Source organism: Propithecus coquereli, unplaced genomic scaffold (genome assembly GCF_000956105.1).
Source record: "Propithecus coquereli isolate 6110/MARCELLA unplaced genomic scaffold, Pcoq_1.0 Scaffold38, whole genome shotgun sequence".
In the NCBI taxonomy this organism is placed as follows: Eukaryota; Metazoa; Chordata; class Mammalia; order Primates; family Indriidae; genus Propithecus; species Propithecus coquereli.
The window spans coordinates 579,685-597,068 of NW_012149507.1; positions in this window are offsets into that span (position 1 = coordinate 579,685).

A 17,384-nucleotide genomic window follows, 5' to 3' on the forward strand; every position below is an offset into this window, starting at 1 on the left:
GACTTTTTGAAAAAGTCATTTAGAAAAATCCTTGCAAAGTAACTGGAGAATTGAATATGTCAAAAATTGTGACAAACCATGAAGTTGGATTTTTACCAAGTTAGACATGTCTTAACAAGATATATAATCTTCACTATAGCCAAGGTCATAATGGAAAATTAACCCTAGTCAGTCAAATGGATACAAAATGCGACATCTTGTGTTACATTTGCATAGCCAAATATTTTTTAAACAGATACATTTATTTGTACAGTTTCCCTTGAAATCAATGGAAAAAATGCAAAAGAACTTAAATATGAACCCCTGACATAAATGTGTTCTGAGTCAAGAGAAGCTATTGCATTTCTGGAGATACAAGGAAGTCATTGATTCACCCGTCCTTGGTCAGCCAGACAACCTCTTAAAAAGTGGCCATTAGAATTGCATGAAGCTTATAAAGCAAAACGTCTAAAACAGTCCTCCTCATCCCCACTGAGATTTAGCAAACTAAACTTCCTTTAATAGTTCTTCCATATGCCTAAATAATTCCCCCTGGGATATTAACTTACCCAGTTACGAGAAAGGAGAAAAAAGAACATACCACAATTTACATTTATCCACAGAGTCACTTGGAAACCATTAAGTGGTACCACGTGGGGATGATGACATGTCAGAGTGATGTGGTCTTTAGGCCTTTTCATTTGTAGGAGACAGAGCTGTGGAAAGGACGCTGGATTGGCATTTGGATTCTTGATAGAAGGCCAAGATTCTATTATTTTATTAGCTGTGCAATCCTGAGCTGGTCCAACTTTCCTCATCTGTGAATTAGGACTCCAGGACTGGAAGAACAGAGTAATAAAGGGAGAGTCTCGTTACTTCTCTTTAAACATTCACCACGGTTTCATGCTAGTGAGGTGGCCTGTGCTTGACTCCTATTTTATCAACAATAGCACTTATTAAATGCCCATGAATTTCCAAGTTCTGTGTTCAGTACTAAGATGCAAATAAAGTAAGAAATGCTCCTTCCCTCAAACCCACCAGGGTTCACAAATCAGATGAGAAATACAGAAAGGTTATGACGGTTTTATGTAGAAGATGTTATGATAGCGCAGAAAGTCTCCTCGGGTGGTGCTTATTTGTGTCGGGCCTTGAAGAACGAGCAGACCGTTACTAGCAGAGAGGTGCAGAGAGGAATGAGGTGGGGATGTTCAAGGCAAAGGAAAGACTCAGAGACAGAAGTCAAGAAAATTTGAGGATAGTGAACAAATACCCCAAAGTGGCTTACAAATAGGGAGATGAGACTAAAAAGGGAAGGTTGAAGAGAGATAGTAAAGGGCCTGCTAAGGAACTGGGCTGTGTTCTATGGACTCTCAGAGACCATCGGAGATTTTTCAACAAGGGACCAGTTTGTTGTTCCCTTCAGTTGACTGATTGATAGACCTTCACTGACTGATTATCTCCTCTTGCCATTCACTGCACCAACATGATCCTGTTTTTTTTGTTTTTGTTTTTTTTTTTTAATTCAGAAACATCATAGGCAGCGTTTTACATAGCACTGTGAGCATGGTTCCCTCATGCTACTAATTTTGATAAAATGTAGCCAAAGTCGGTCTTAATTTATGCTACTACTATTCAGGATGGGTTTTTATTTTAGACCTTATGTGCACAAAACTCAGGAGAAATCCTCCTCCAGATTATATTTAGACAGATTCGCTCATTGTATAAGCTCTGCCACCAGCTCTTCCAACCCATTAAGATAAATTCATTTCCTGGGTCATATATGGTATATTTGTTTTCTGAAAAGGCTCATGTAACTCCCAAATATGTCTAATTTATTCCCAGAGAATATCTCCTGTGAGCTCCTATGGAAGAATCTTTCTTATTTAGAGCTAAGAAAGCCAGCATGTTTCTAGCATCTTCTTCAAACATGGTACCGTACAAGTTATAAGCTTCACGGAGATTACAGAGAAAAACAGGAAGAAGGCTGGTTTCTGTCCCTGAGGGTTGGCAATCCAGGAGGAGAGGCTGCACAATCACAAATGAAAAGATTGAAAACATTTAGCTAAAAACACATTAAGGAGAAATCTGGATGTGACATGCTTAGAACAGACAATCTCTCAAAAGAAAAAGAAAAAGGATTTCAACATCTTTTTGGCGATGTCTTTCCTAGCACAGGCCATTGTGCCTCTATCAATGCTTTTAAGATAAAATTTACCAGGAAGAAAAATTTTCAATACGATTTTACTGGGTAAATACGATCATTCTCACTTTGACCTCTTCACACCTGCTCTAATACAAGACTTTCTCTTCATCAGGAGCGCGCATGTTTGCATACAGAAAATTACCTATTTCTCCCCTGCAAATTTTCATGCAGTCATCTTGTCAGGTGAGAGTTCTGAAAACACAATCCTACAGAGAGCGTCATCAGCGTAACAGCTTCCCCAGGGTGAGGAGGACTACAGGGAAATGGGAAGGCGCAGCTTCGTGTCCTCCCGACCCCCACTCGGGCATTCGTGCGCATGCGCTCTGCGATGCGCACATGGACACGCAGAAATGGTTTATAAATGCATAGTTCAGACCACAATCCCTTATCTACAATTCCAAAATCTCCAAGGCTCTGAAAACCAAGAAGTTTTCTAACTCATTCGGTGACAAAGCCCTGACCTGACAATGTACACTTCTCAGGGGATGGGCACACTGAAGGCCCAGACTTCATCACATGTAATGAACAAAGTTTTTAAAAGGGAAAACAAATGGATTGGTAATACCTAATACAGAGGATTGTTGAAGGGATTAGAAATAATACATACAAAGTATCTGATAATCAATAAAGAACAGTCGTTTTTATGACTCATATACCCCCCCAAAAAACCTGACCTGAACTGATATTTGGGTATATTATTTATTCCATTGGGTATGAACAGATTTTGCTACAGAAATATAAATGTGTTTGATTACAGAGTGCTACCTCATCCTCGCTGAGCACAAATGTATGCTTTATCATTTGGAAATTTGAAAAATTTTGAATAATTTGGAAAATTCTGCGAGTCATTTATTAAGCACCTTCCATACATAAGGTGCTCTACAGATAGGAACTCATTTGATCCGCATAGCACCCCATGAAGGGAGTATTACTGTTGCTATATTAACATAGGGAAACGGAGGCCCCGCAAAGTTAAGCAATTCATCCAAGATCCCATAACTAGCTAGTAGTAGAGCACAGACTCAAACTCAGGTCTGCCAGATTCCGAAGCTCAAGTTCATTTCACTCTTTGGGGCTTCCTGCCACTCCTTGCTCATCATGTTCCTGTGCACCGGCCTCGTCAAGCCACCACCTCGATGGCAAGCGATGGTTCCTAGTATCCTTCAGGGCTTCCCAGATGCTGAGGGGAAAGAAGGTGTTAAGCATCTATGAAGAGATTGTCCCCTTGCCCCTTTGAACTATCAGTGGGCTTCTTGCAGGACCTGCATTTTTATGCCAATTCGCTGCCATCTAGTGGTTATTTTAAAACCAGTTTTACATAAAATATTAGGATGACATTGCATCATTTCTAATAGGCTGGAGATTTGGTCCTTAGAGACCATACAAAAAAGTAAAACAAGATTTGCAGGAAAAAGGAAAATAACCTAAGTAAATATTCATGAAATGAAATACATTTTTATCTTCCTATTCTTTAGGTAAAGGACTAGCAAGATGAATGGGTTTTGCTAAGGCATTGTAAAATCTCATCTTTAACAACTGACCTAAATAATCAGATTAAATCTCTACATAGGCTGCTTAGAAAAATAAAAGTTTTCTCTGAAAAGATTTCTCTAGCCTTTTTCCAAAGATTTACGGGGATTATCTCTGCTTTAATTATAATATTTACAGTGCAAATTGTTGGTTTCGATGTACATTATCTTCATGAAATTAAAAATAGTCATTCACATCCTCATTTACATATGTTTCTCTTCAAGACAGATAAACTCTCATTCATCTTTCGTAACAAATGATATGATTTATACATTTGAAGTTGAGACAAAGGAAATCAAAATATGCACATCAAAAGAAAAATTTTTCAGCATTGTAAGTACTGATTTCAGTTTAATAATATTTATTGAGCTTTGGAAAGTCCTGAAATAGATTCAAATATAGACTCGGCGGTTTTTTGACCTCAAGTTGCTTAGAATCTAGAGAAGGGAGATTGGCAAGTATATAGTTCAGGTGAAATGTACAATGTGATGCAAGAAAATTTGTCTAATATATTTAGAAACTGCAGTCGTACTGGATGAGAACCCTGAAGACACTCCCTAGCTTGCTGGTTTCAGATGCCAGGGCCTGGGGATTTCTTAATACTAAGGTGTTCTCTCAGTTCAATCAGGATAAAATGAAGTACCTATTCAGGGACCAGCAAGAAAGTCAAAGTTGCTTTGGGATTAAAAATGTATACCTTTGGTGCCCAACGCAGAGCCCCATGCTTACCCTTCCAGCCCAGTCTTGTCAGGAGAAATAGCTGGTGAATGCCATCATCACATGAGTCTTCTATCACACGCTGTCTACAGTTTAAACACTGAATCTTGTGAGGACAGAATATTCTAAAGTGAAGCAGATCCCCCCAAATCATTTTATTTTAAAATTATATGAGTTGGAAAGAAAATGAATTCTTTTATTTGCTGTAAGTGTAAGGATGCCATCACCAGCCAGGGGAGCCTGAGATATTTTCTTTTTGAAATTTAGCAATTCTTATCATGGCTTATTAGCAGCCAATGCCACTTGTCTCTGCTTTTTTCCCTTAGTCATGTTTCTCTCTTGCCTCCCACTCCCTTAGTTCTGTATTGTGACAGTGTCTTTCTTTGGTGCAAACGTGTATTTGTGGGGTGGCATTCACAGATTTCATTCCACCCAAATCCAAGTAAAAATGCAGTAGTAATGTCCTCTCCTCGTTTTTGCCTCTGGGTGTGTGATGGTTCAAACAGAGCAAAGGCAGTAAAGGGCAAGACCCAGTACAGAGCAGAAAATCCTGATGATTTGCAGCGGGAAGAAGGAACGCACATGTTACCCTGGAGGGAGCTTCAGGACCCAGCTTGCAGCAGCACGTGCAGCTGGGAGCAAAGGGGAGGCACCCATTCATAGCTTTCTGCATGGGACAGGGAACACCTCCAAGCACTCAACTGCTCTACTCTTAATGAAGACCAACTACAACCCTAATTTATTCCTGAAACGGATCCAAATCCCCCTTCTAGAGACAGGAGATTCTCATTTAGGAAAGGCCAACACAGAATGAAGCCCTTTTTCTGTTTGGAAAATTAAAGTAATAAAATCACCAAAATGATTTCCACAGTTCCTAAGATAAGTATAAACTTCATCAGAGCTTTTAAAAAGCAAGGCTTTGCGTGAGGTTTAAAACTTCACCACGTATTTGCTCATGACACATACAGCAGGCTGTGCTAGGACATGACGTATAGATGTATGTAAAGTTTTCAGGTGATCGAGCTTGTTTTAAGGAGATAGCTGGGAAAATCTAAAGGAACAAATGTTAAATGTATGTCCTTTCCCTCATATACCAGTTTCTACTTGTGCTACTTCAGGAGCTGGTCAGTAATCAATTTAGCATTGACCTCTCAGAAAGTGGCAAAAGTACTACAGAACTAAGGCATAAACCGATTCGGGATTCGTTGTAACTTTTTCAATTGTTTTTTTTAATTAAAAAATATTTTTGAAATGCCACCACTCACCAACTGTGCAAAGAAAAAAGTCATAAAAATAAAACTCATAACCCCTGGTGTGTATAGGAAATGGAGAGACAAAAATTCAATTTAAAAAAAAAGCCAATTTCAGGTTTTGGCTTCCATAGAGTTCCGTTCGCCATAAGTATTTGAAAATCTTTTAAAATGATGAAATCAGCAATGTGTGAGACATTCCTAATAGCTCACTGGTTTATTAGAAACCTGGGACAGTACACACACAGTGGGGTGACTGTCACATAGAGAACCCCATGCGAGAGTTAATGTAAAATGATTAGTACTTTTACAAACTTTTATGAACATTTTAGAAAAATGACAGAAATTAAGCCTTGGTGTTCTGCTCAGCTTTTCTTTTTTTTCCTTCCTTTTTTCCACCAGTCCCCGACCTTGAGAAAAGCACTCTCTCTTTCTCTCTCTGTCTCTCTCTCTCTCTCTCACACACACACACACACACACACACACACACACACACACACTCATGCACATAAGAAACCCCATTCCACATCTCCAGCCTACATATTCTCACACATTCAACAGCCCACTTGGCATCACCTCAAATCTGACATCATCAGAACTAAGCAACCTACTTTTGTCAGTCTTGCCCATTGTAATATATGGCAACTTCATTCTTCCAACTGCTCAGTCATAAAACTTTGGAATCATCCTTGATTTCTTTCTTTCTCCCCAAACTCGCCTCTGGGAGGTCAGCAAACACCGTCGGCTCTGCCTTCACGATCTGTCCCAGGTCCAGCCATTTTCCACCCGCAGCACAGCCACCATCCACCAGGGGATGGTCTTCCAAGTGGTCTCCGGGCTGCCTCGCTTGTTGCCCTCGGGTCTATTTTCAAAACGCCAGTTAGAGCAATTCTGCTACAGTGTTAAGACAGGTCAAGTCATGCTGTGGCCCCAAATCTTCCAGTGATTTCCTTCCCCCTCAGTAGGAGCTGACATTCTTGTAATGGCCAAAGGCCCTTCCCTCATGGTATCCAAATTGCCAAACCCACCCTCTTGACAGCCTTTCCTCCCCTTCCCCACTTTACTTTTCTTCTGAGCATCTATCACCATCTAATTAACTACAAATTTTACTTAGTTGTTGAACAACTCACACTGTTGGAGTGCAAAATTCCAGAAGGGGAGGAGATTGTGTATTCCTAGTGCTCCGTCACTGGTACCTAGGAAGAGATGACAGGGGTGGGTCCAGGTTTACGAGGCCTGAAGCTTATACATCTAAAGGACTCACTTTTTAAAAAAAGAATACAAATTTACAAATACAAAATATAAAAGTGAATATTTACTTAGAATTAGAAATCATAATAAATTATTTTTAAATAGTTAAAACTAACATAAAAAAATCACAAAGTCCAGTAAAAGGACACAGTATGTCTATTAATTAACTGTGGGTTCATACCTATAATACTTTTTATCTGCATTTTTGACTATATCTTCTCTAATCACCTTTTTCTATGATAATAATTCTATAATATCGTCTTCTATAAAGAGAATTGAAAGGTAACTCAGTCTTTCCTCTAGTATAGTTGATTAAAATTTTATTTCATTTTGTTTTGCCTTTTTTGGTATTGATTCATTGATTCATTGTTTATTTTGTATTGACAGTTCTGCTTTACAGCTTGTTCTTGGTAAGGTCATGTACGTCATTAGGATTGTTGTCTAAAATGTCTATCAGCTTCCTGTAGAGGTGCAGGACTTCAGGGAGTTTCAGGTATTTTGTGCCATGACCAATCTTAGATACTCTTTGAACTGGTGACACTCAAGAGTTTGTCCTTGATGTCTTCATCGTAATGGTCCAATAGGAGTTTCATGTTATTTTTGTCAATATCAATATTTCATGGGGATAAAACTTGCAACTTCACACACAAATTCACTGTTTTTGGTATACAACTTTGTGCCCTACAAAAACAGGAAATGTGTTTAAATATATTTTCTGTAATTCCCATCAAAAAGAAAACATTTATAATTGTATCTGCTGTATTTTTTTAGTATATTCTTAATCAGAGAGAACTTCTGTTTTGTCCAGGAATCAGTGAGAGCTGAATTTCCTACTTTTAGTTTTATGTGACTGCTGATTGGAAGAATTCTCCAAAGGCTAGCTCTGCCTGGTTTCTCCTCTACCATCCACATGCTTATGGTGTCAAGCACTGTAGGACACATTCACAGTCCAATATGACCTCTGGCCCTGCACTTTTATGCCAAAACCCTGGGTGGGTTGATGCAGTGGGCAGTAGGAGTATTCCTAGAAACATTCCTAACCCCAGGATGCTTAGCAACAGCCTGACCACACCCAGAAGTGACCCAGAACTACACTCATACAGCCCATGAAACACATCCTCAATCATCTTCCCTCAGCCAGAACCCCGGAAATGCCTGCAGCCTTCATCCCCAGGAAACACACAGGAAAAACTGAGTGGAAAGAGACAGTGGTCTGAACTGATCTGGTGAAAATATCTTATTGTTGCAAATTTTACAAAAACATCTGACCAAACGAAAACACTGATAGAGCCTCTCCCAAAACTTTGAAAAGGGTCTGTGCAAGTACGAAGCCCTGCAGGTTAAGTTTCCTTTAGGTTCATAATAAATTAACTTCTGACACTTAATACATATTTGTTGAATAAAGTAAGGAAAGCATTAGCAATATCCAAGGCTTGAACCCAGATCTCCAAAATCTAAATACCATGACATTCTATGAATACAACACTGTTGGATATGGCACAATCTTACGTGATTGGTGAAGTCAAGCTACACCCCCACAAAGCCATTGGGGACACTCTCAATAGCCCCACATGTTGTGGGGACGTGTTGTGAGGAGTATTTGGTGGTGGTGGGTGGCGGCAGGTGGGGGAGGACAGCAAAGAGGAAATCTTGAAGAAATGGTGGGGATAGTATTTTAAAACTGGGACACATTCTATTCGTGATGCTGGTACTGGCCTAGAGTCGGAGAGACCAGGATGTGAATGACTGTATGACTTTGGGCAAGTTACTTTATCTCTCAAAGCCTCAGTTTCCCCACCCAAAAAAGACTGGCCCATAGTGGGTAGTCAATAAATGGTAGCTACCATTGTTATTGTCATTGCTGTAATGAGAAGCCTGCTCTGATACATGAATTGGTTACTCATCACAACTTCCTCTGGCCTCCTTCCGAGACTCTGCTATCCTTTTTTCTTTCCAAAGCAATGAGGTGGGAGCATATCTGGCTGTCCCCTGTGCCTGGTACACCTGCTCTCTGAGAGTAGAGCCCTCATAAATCAGAAAATCAGCCTTTAAAATATGGCCTTCACTATTTCTGCCTTCATGTTCCCATGATCGCTTTTGCCTACAGCTAAGAGCTTTTTCTGAAGCCAGCCACGCTCCTCATTGGCTGCCTTAGTCCGTCACCGCCCTTTCCAAGAAGTTAGTGATACTAGAGGAGAAGGAAAATATCACCAACACATTTTTCCTGTGCACTGTGTTAGAGAGAATTTCAAAACAGCATGATTAATGAGTTTTTATTAGATGCGACATACTCAATGGGCCTCTAGTTGACCAGTCCCTGCTAGCTACATCGTTAGCCTTAAGTTTTGAAAAAGGAAATGACATTGAAGTCTTACGTGACAAAAAAACTACAATTACTGACAAAATATTATAGCAATGAATGAAAAAGATGTCCCTGTTGGAGTCAATGATATTCTTTGTGAATTACACTTGATAGCTAAAAATCTATTTTAATCTAATTGCATTTGAAGCTCTTTATTCATTTCTTTCTTGTGGTGGAAAAATCCCCAGTTTATGTAGTTAGGGTGTTTTCCATGGCCACTGCAGTGGGAAAGACAGTCAATTAGCCTTCCGTGGGCAGTCGTGGGAGCTGTGGTCAGCAGCAGTGACAGATGGATCACTCCACTCTGCCATTATAAGGTTGAAGCTTCTCCAAGCACAAATAGAGCTCTTGGGGTGTAATGGGGTGTAATTGTCATGGGGTATAAATGCACACAAACCTACTGGGAAAGAAATTTGCAGAGTCCCATCTTGGTGATGTGAAGATTTAATAAGAATACAAAGAAATTATTTGGAAAGAAGAAATGTGTACTAATGAAATTGTCTCTGAAATTTATATGGATTTTGAAGCAAGTATAGAAATCTATTTCAATCACTGTCAATTTTGTGAGCACACAATTTTAAATTGAGATGATCCTTTCCCTTGGAGCATTTGAGAGCCACACATCAAGTCTCTAATTTCCTTATCTGATTTTATGCCCACTTGCTAGCCTACAACTGTGCCGTGTGACTTGTTGCCATTGACAGTTGCTCATGTTCAGTCTCAAGGTAAGTGATTTTTTTCCAGGTACACTTTTTGGTTTCCAGCCAATTTCATGATCAACTTTGGCCTCAATTATACACTTTCTAAAATCAATGAGAAAGAGTTATTACTCTCTTTTCCTGATGTAGCACAACAATTAGTGAGGCAACAGTCTTGTCTAATTTTATGTATTTTTTCTTTCCAGTGATATTGATTGCCCCATTTTTCTCACTTCTCTCTGTCAAAGCCCATGAAGATGGGGGATGAGGAGAGCTCATTTGTTAAATGAACCCCACAGCAGGTGAAATTAATCTACACTTCCTTCCAGAGGTTTTCTCTGCCAGGGTATGAGCCATTCTTTAGTAGGAAAGCATCACGAGTGCCAACAATGCATTTTTGGATAAAATGAATCCCAAGACCAAGGATGACAATAATTACAGTGGGATTGCCTGCCATTCTATGCAATTATTTATCCTGAAGCTTGGACCCTAATTCCCGGCAGGAGATTTTTAAAGATGTTGCAAAATTAGAACAGATTAATTATAACAGTCTATTCTTACAGCCTTTAGCCCACACACACTAGGCTCACAGTCTGGAAACTCACAAACCTGCATCTTCCATCATAACCTGAGACTGAATAGTCATGGGTGAATAGATCATCTTCCTCATAGAATAGACTTCCTAAGATAGGCTGTGCATTGTCCCCCAAAGGACAGGGCTAATGTTTAAAAGGAATATCTCTGAGTTCCAACTATTTCTGTATTAAAGGGATCCATTCTTCTCTCTTCCTATCTAAGCACAATTGCCATGCATGCTGTGGTTAATGTTAACAACTTTAAGATTTGTATTTTACAACAATAGTAATAATCAATAATTCCACTTCTGGGGAGTTAGCCCATGGCTAAAAAGGCTCCAGCCCATAGTAGAGCAAATACAAGGTGCTTAGTTAAATTTGAATTTCAAATAAACAATGAATAATTATTTAATATAAGTCTAATATTTGGGACATACTTATACTAAAAATTTATTCTCTGTTTATCTGAAATCCAAATTTAACTAGATGTCTTGCATTTTATTTGCAAATCTGACAATCCTATTGCTCTCCCTTCATCTAAAGACTCAGAACATGTGCCATCAGCATTCAGAAAATATTATACAACTGTGCAGTAACAATACAGAAGAGTCAAACCCAAATAGTGTTGTCATATGGAAGGGGGACATTAGAGTCCAGTTCCAGATAACATGCCATCTGGACAGTTCCAAAAAGATCTATGTCTTAAGCCAATATATGTTCTCCCGTTAAACAGTTACAATAGACATTAAGGTTTGACCACCCCAAACCATTCGCAATTGCTTTTATCCTTGCTTTCCTCTATTATGTGCTCTTTTCCAGACTGCCTGTAGCAAGAGGTGACCCTATGATCCAGTCCCAGAGATGACATGCAAGTTGGAGTCCTGGAAAGACTTCTAGGAAAGCTTTTATGAAAGGGACAGGCCCTGTCTGATTGCTGCCTTTCGGCTTTTTGCTCCTTCCCCTTTCTTCCTGCCAGGAACACGGTGTGCTGTCTGGAGGTGAAGCAGACATCATGCAATAATGAGGCTACAGAGCCCGAGATGAAAATCTTCGCACTCTGGCAGGGAAGAAAGAAGGAAAGAGGCAGCTCACCTAGAACTTCTTGTCACCTGAGACATGAGTTTTTCACTTGCTGTCATGGGTTGAAGGGTGACCCCAAAAAGATATGTTCACATCCTGACCCTTGAACCTGTGAATGTGACTTTATTTGGAAAAAAGAGTGTTTGCAGATGTAGTAAAGTTAAGAATCTCGAGATGAGGTCATCCTGAATTATCCAGGTGGACCCTAAACCCATGAGAAGTGTTCTTATAAGGCACAGAAGGGGAGAAGACACCGGGACACCGGAATAACAGGAGAAGGCCACATGAGGGTGAAGGCAGAGACTGGAGCGATACAGCCACAAGCCGAGAACTGCCCGAAGCCACCAGACACTGGACAAAGCAAGGGAGCATCCTACTCTAGAGGCTTCAGAGGGAGCACGGCCCTGTGGACACCTAGATTTCACATTTCTAACCTCCAGAACTGGGAGTGAATAAACTTCTGTTGTGTTAAGCCATCGAATGCATGGTAATCTTTTACAGCAGCCCCAAGACACTTGCTTATGCTATTTTTTGTCATATCTTCTCCTATATGCTTCCAAACTCAACCTGATACAATTGTCCTTATCATTCTTCCTTTTTTCTCTTTCCAAAACCAAATGATAAAAGTGCTAATAAATAAACCTGGCTGAGCCAAATAAAAACAAGACACGATGTAGTATAGTATTGTTTGTCCTTATGGTGAAAATACATAGATTGATATATATTCCTAATTACATATGTTCCAACGAATTCTCTCCTCTATGCTCCTTACTCTTTATAAATACATGTGTATGTAAAAATGTTAGACCACCATAAAAAATATGAGTAAACTCTTTAAAATATCTCATCTTTTATGGGCATATGCACAAAAATAAAGACATTCATAAAAATTTGAAACATCTCATTTTAAAATCACATTAAAAGAAGTCTTGCCTTTAAAATGTAAATATCATCATTAGAAAAATAATTTTTAGCCTCATCAAATTTTCAGCCATGTAGGGACTTCTAAAACGAATTTTAATTACTAAAGGTGGCACCTGTGTCGGGTTTAAATGAAGAAGTGAAAGAAATGGTACTGCAGAATTTCAAGTTGGATTTTGTTTCTCTTGTTTTAGAGAATTTTAAAAACTAATATCACTAAAATGGAAAGACCCATGCAACAGTGAACAGAGTGCTTTCAGAGCTGGAATCACTAGGGACAGAAGGTTCAGGCAATGCGTTAATACGTAAGTGTGGGGGCGGGTATTGCTGATGCATTGAGACCCCTGGGTCTTAATTTTGACTACACATGAGAATCACTTGGGGAGCTTTTACAAAATATGTGGGCCCCACCCAGGAAGATTCTGATTCTATTAGTCTGGAGTGGATACCTATCAAGCGTATTTTTAAAAGCTCCCAGGCAATTCTGAAGTACAGCCAGGTCTAAGAATCACTGGTCCAGACAGATAGTTTCGTAGGGTCCCCAGGCCTCACCCTGAGGAAGGTGTGCTCACAAACGCAATGTAACCATAACAGATCTACCATTATTGAGTCATGTAACGTTTTAGTATTTTTATGGTTCATTTGCCCTTTGCAACAATCACACTAGGTAGATATTGTCTTTCTATACGAGAAAAGTGAGGATCAGAAATCTTAAGAACTTGTTCAGAGTCACATTGCTGAAAGCAATACAGGTAGATTTGAGTAAAGCTTCACCTTTGTCCAAAGTCCATGCCTTTTCCATTATGTTTCCTTATTTCACTATTGCTGGCATTGAGGAAAAGATGCAAAATTATGATTTGGGGATCATTACTGGCTACAGACTATCTGTAACAAATAGAATAAAAAAATTCTCATTCCAAATGTAATATTCATCTTCAAAAGCCAAACGGATTGGTTTACATAAAGGTAAACCAGTCAGTTTGGGATGGGTCAGCTTGGCGAGGCTGAACTATAAGTCCCAGTTGCTCAATCAAGCACTGCACCGTAGAAAGGAGTTCTCCTGCATGGAGCAGTCAAGCTTTGCCCGTAGAACAGTGGCCGGTGCAGGTGGCAACTTCCCATTCCAGAGTACTGGCGTCAACATCATGGTGGTCTTATGACTTCATGTGTCATGGCTCACTATCCAACTCTTTGTGGTAACTGGAAAGTTGTCACTTGGTCCTGTTACACTAAGAGAATGGTTGTCTCCAGCCAGAGCCCCTCCTGTTCCCTGCCTCCCATCCTTGTGTTCCCTTCTGCAAGACTCAGCCTTCACCCAAGTTATAATCCCATATGTTTGGTAATAATTAGACTAGTATCTCCCACATTTGCTTAGCTGATGACAGGGTTGTGCTCATGGAGCTTAATTAGTGTATTTGATGCTGACTTTGGTCCTTTTGTTTTACTTGACCCCATATGCATAGGCAGGACTCCTTCCTCTAGCCAGTCATGTCAAATTGGCATGGTTTTTGTCCCAGGTGAAACTGGACAAAATACTCCATTATAAGTATATCACTCCATAGAAAATTAAACTCAAGCTGCTCAAGTAACTATGGCCCAGTGGCATCAGCCCACCCCTCTTCAACAGAGGAAGGAAGCCCAATCTGCACATCCTATGAGCCCTTAGCATCTTTGCATTCTCACAGAAAGTAAAACTTTCCTTGGCGTTTATTTGTGCACTTGGTTTTCTGTTCTGAAGCAACGTCATCTTGATGCTTCCACATTAGGAGGAATGAGATCAAAGATGACAGTGTTGATGCAAATTTGAGTAACCCAGTTTACTCAAGTTCAACATCTTTACATTTCCAAATTCAGCTCTGTTTATGTAAGAATGTTTTATTTTTCGTCCAAAATGAGAATTCCTGCACATTGTGCTTATCACTAGCCAACCTTACCTGATGGTTTGAGGCTAAGCAGAAAGGTAGCAAAGTGGCATTATCATTCTAAAAACATCTTCTTCTTTAAAGTTCATGGTAATTTTCATAATGTATATTCATATCACAGCCTATTTGAGATTGGCAAATATTCTTTTCTCTAAATAGATTCAGGGAGGGGAGATAGGAAGAAAACCTAAGCTGAAAAAGCTAAGTCAAATCTCATACCTCGATAAGGTAGGTAGGCTGCATACACTCATTCATCTATTCATTTCTTAATCCATTCATTTAGCAGATATTTGTTGGGTGCCTCCAATATATGTGCTAGACTTCGATTGTGAAATAATTTGGTTGAGGGTGTGTGTATGTACACAAACAGGATATACTCTAAAAACGCTTTTAGTTGTTAATGAGTCTGTTATTTTATAGCCTCATGTGGGCATTACTTTTTATTGTTTTACCATTAGGAATAATTAACTTAACTTCCCACACATATGAAATCAAGAAAATCTCATTTTAAAATGTCAATTTTTCTTCCTTGGTTGAGACAGCTAAAAAAAAAAAAGTCAATTTAGTGTGTTAAAATGCCAAAGATTCATATTAGGAGGGTGAAAGCAAACAACAAGTCTGCACAAAACAAACAATATTATCAGGCAGATGAATATTTCATCAATTCCTATTTGTTTTCTTGCTCTTTTAGATGTGGCTGGTGCCTGTGTCTATGGCTGGCTTTGGACGAATAGACTCCGTGGAGGCAGTGTTAGCACTTTAATCAACTGAAAAGTACTATTTGAGTAACGCTTAGACTCCCAAGTCTCAGGCTGCCAGCACAGTCTGTAATATTCTTGAGTTTCTCAAGTGTCTGCAAACTGCCTCCCCCTGACTTTTCTGAGCAAAGCTGTCCTCCATGGTAAGAGTTGTGACAGAAAGATGATTCTAAGCAAGAGCAGGGAACTTGAATTAAGCAGCATGTGGATACAGTGCTTTTATCGAACCTTGAGTTGTGAAATCAATTTCACACAGCATGACCAGGGTAGAACGGGATAGAGCAAAACAGATCGGAAAAGGATAGAGTATCAGAATGCATCTCATGGCACATCCTAAGGGTAGTAAGTATAGTTTTTGGAAAACCTTTTCCTTAATATATAATCTCCTGCATCATCAGTTTTTCTCTCTCTGCTGAATCTTTCCCATATAATAAACCTGCAATTATTTCATTTTAAAACAACACAAAACTCTTCCTGACCCCTTGAATCCCCCCGGTTAGCACTCCAATTCTTTCCTTTCCGTTAAAGTAGATCCCCTGAAAATGCTTTCTCATCTTTCTCCTTCCGTTCTACCTTGACTGTCCTTACCTTAGGATTTTAAGCTCACCATTCCAGCAAAACTGCCATTGTCAAAGTCACCAATGACATCTACATTTCCAAACTCAACGGTGAATTTTCAGTCTGCAACTTGCGTAGTGGCCAACTGCACTGGATGTGGTGGTTCACGCTCTCCTCTCTGAAACACCTTCTCTCATCCCTTCCATTGCACCCATGGTGGTCCCAGTCACCTTCTCTCTGCCCTATATTATTGGACTTGTGTCCTAAGTGGTCTCCCTACTTCTGCCCTCACCCAAGCCCCCATTTTCCTCTTGTATACTCTATTCTCAACACAAGGGTTGAAGCATCTCAATGTTTTGATTAAAACCTTCCATTGACCGCCATGTCATTCAGGGGTAGAGCCAATATCTTTACAGTAGCCTACAAGGCCCTGCACAACCTGCCCCCTCACCCTGATCTCATCGTCCACTACTCTCATTCTGCACTCCCATCTCTGGCCACACTGACCTTCTCCCTGTTCCCCAAACCCTCCGGCACAATCCTCCTGCAGGAGCTCTGCACTTGCTGTTCCGCAGCCTGGAAGACCCTCCCTTACACAGATGCTTGACTTGCTGCTTCACCGTGTTCAAGTCCTGACTTGAATCCACCATTCCAGCAAGAGGCTCCCTGGACAGCCAATCTGAACTTTGACACACATGCGCGCGCACGCGCACACACACACACACACACACACACACACACACACACTCCATACCCCTTCCCTCAGCACTATCAAAAGATAAAATGACAACAAGTTTGGTTTAAAGATCTAATTGGTTTTTATTTGCAAATCTAGAATCAGGCAACACCTCATTCTGTAAAACAGAATGCATGTTCCAATGAGCTGAGCAGAGGAGTTTGGCTTTATAGACAGAAAAGAGCTGAAGAGAGCAGAAGTAGGGAACATAAAGTAGATTGGTCATTTCAAAGTTACTCTTTTATAGGGTTAAAACAAAGGGAACTTCCTAAAATCCATGAGAGCAGGAACTTTTGTCTCTTTTGTTCACTTCTGTGCCTGCAATAGTGCTTAGTATAATACAATGTAAGCCTCCACAAATAATGCTGGATTTGAATACTTGAATGAATGAATGAATAAACTAAGTAACCATGTAAATATATTTTTCTTTTCTTTTTTTTCCAGACAAAGTCTCACTCTGTCACCCAGGGTAGACTGCAGTGGCATGATCGTAGCTCACTGTAACCTCAAACTCCTGGGCTCAAGTGAATCCTTGAATCCTCCCATGTCAGCCTCCTAAGTAGCTGGGGCTGCAGGCGTGCACCACCACGCCTGGCTAATTTTTTTTTTTTTTAGAGATAGGGTCTTGCTATGTTGCCCAGGTTAGTATTTTTCAATACAAGTTGTAGTCAAAAAGTTTCTGGTGTAATAAAAACAGCTTAAGCTATGAACCCAGATGAACTTGGGCTCAAATATGGCACCAAGCAGAATTTTTAAAATATATTCTCTGTGCTACTGCCCATGTGCTTTCCTCAGTCCAGAGGGGTCTCTTCTCCACCCTATGCTTCTTAAATGACATAATCAA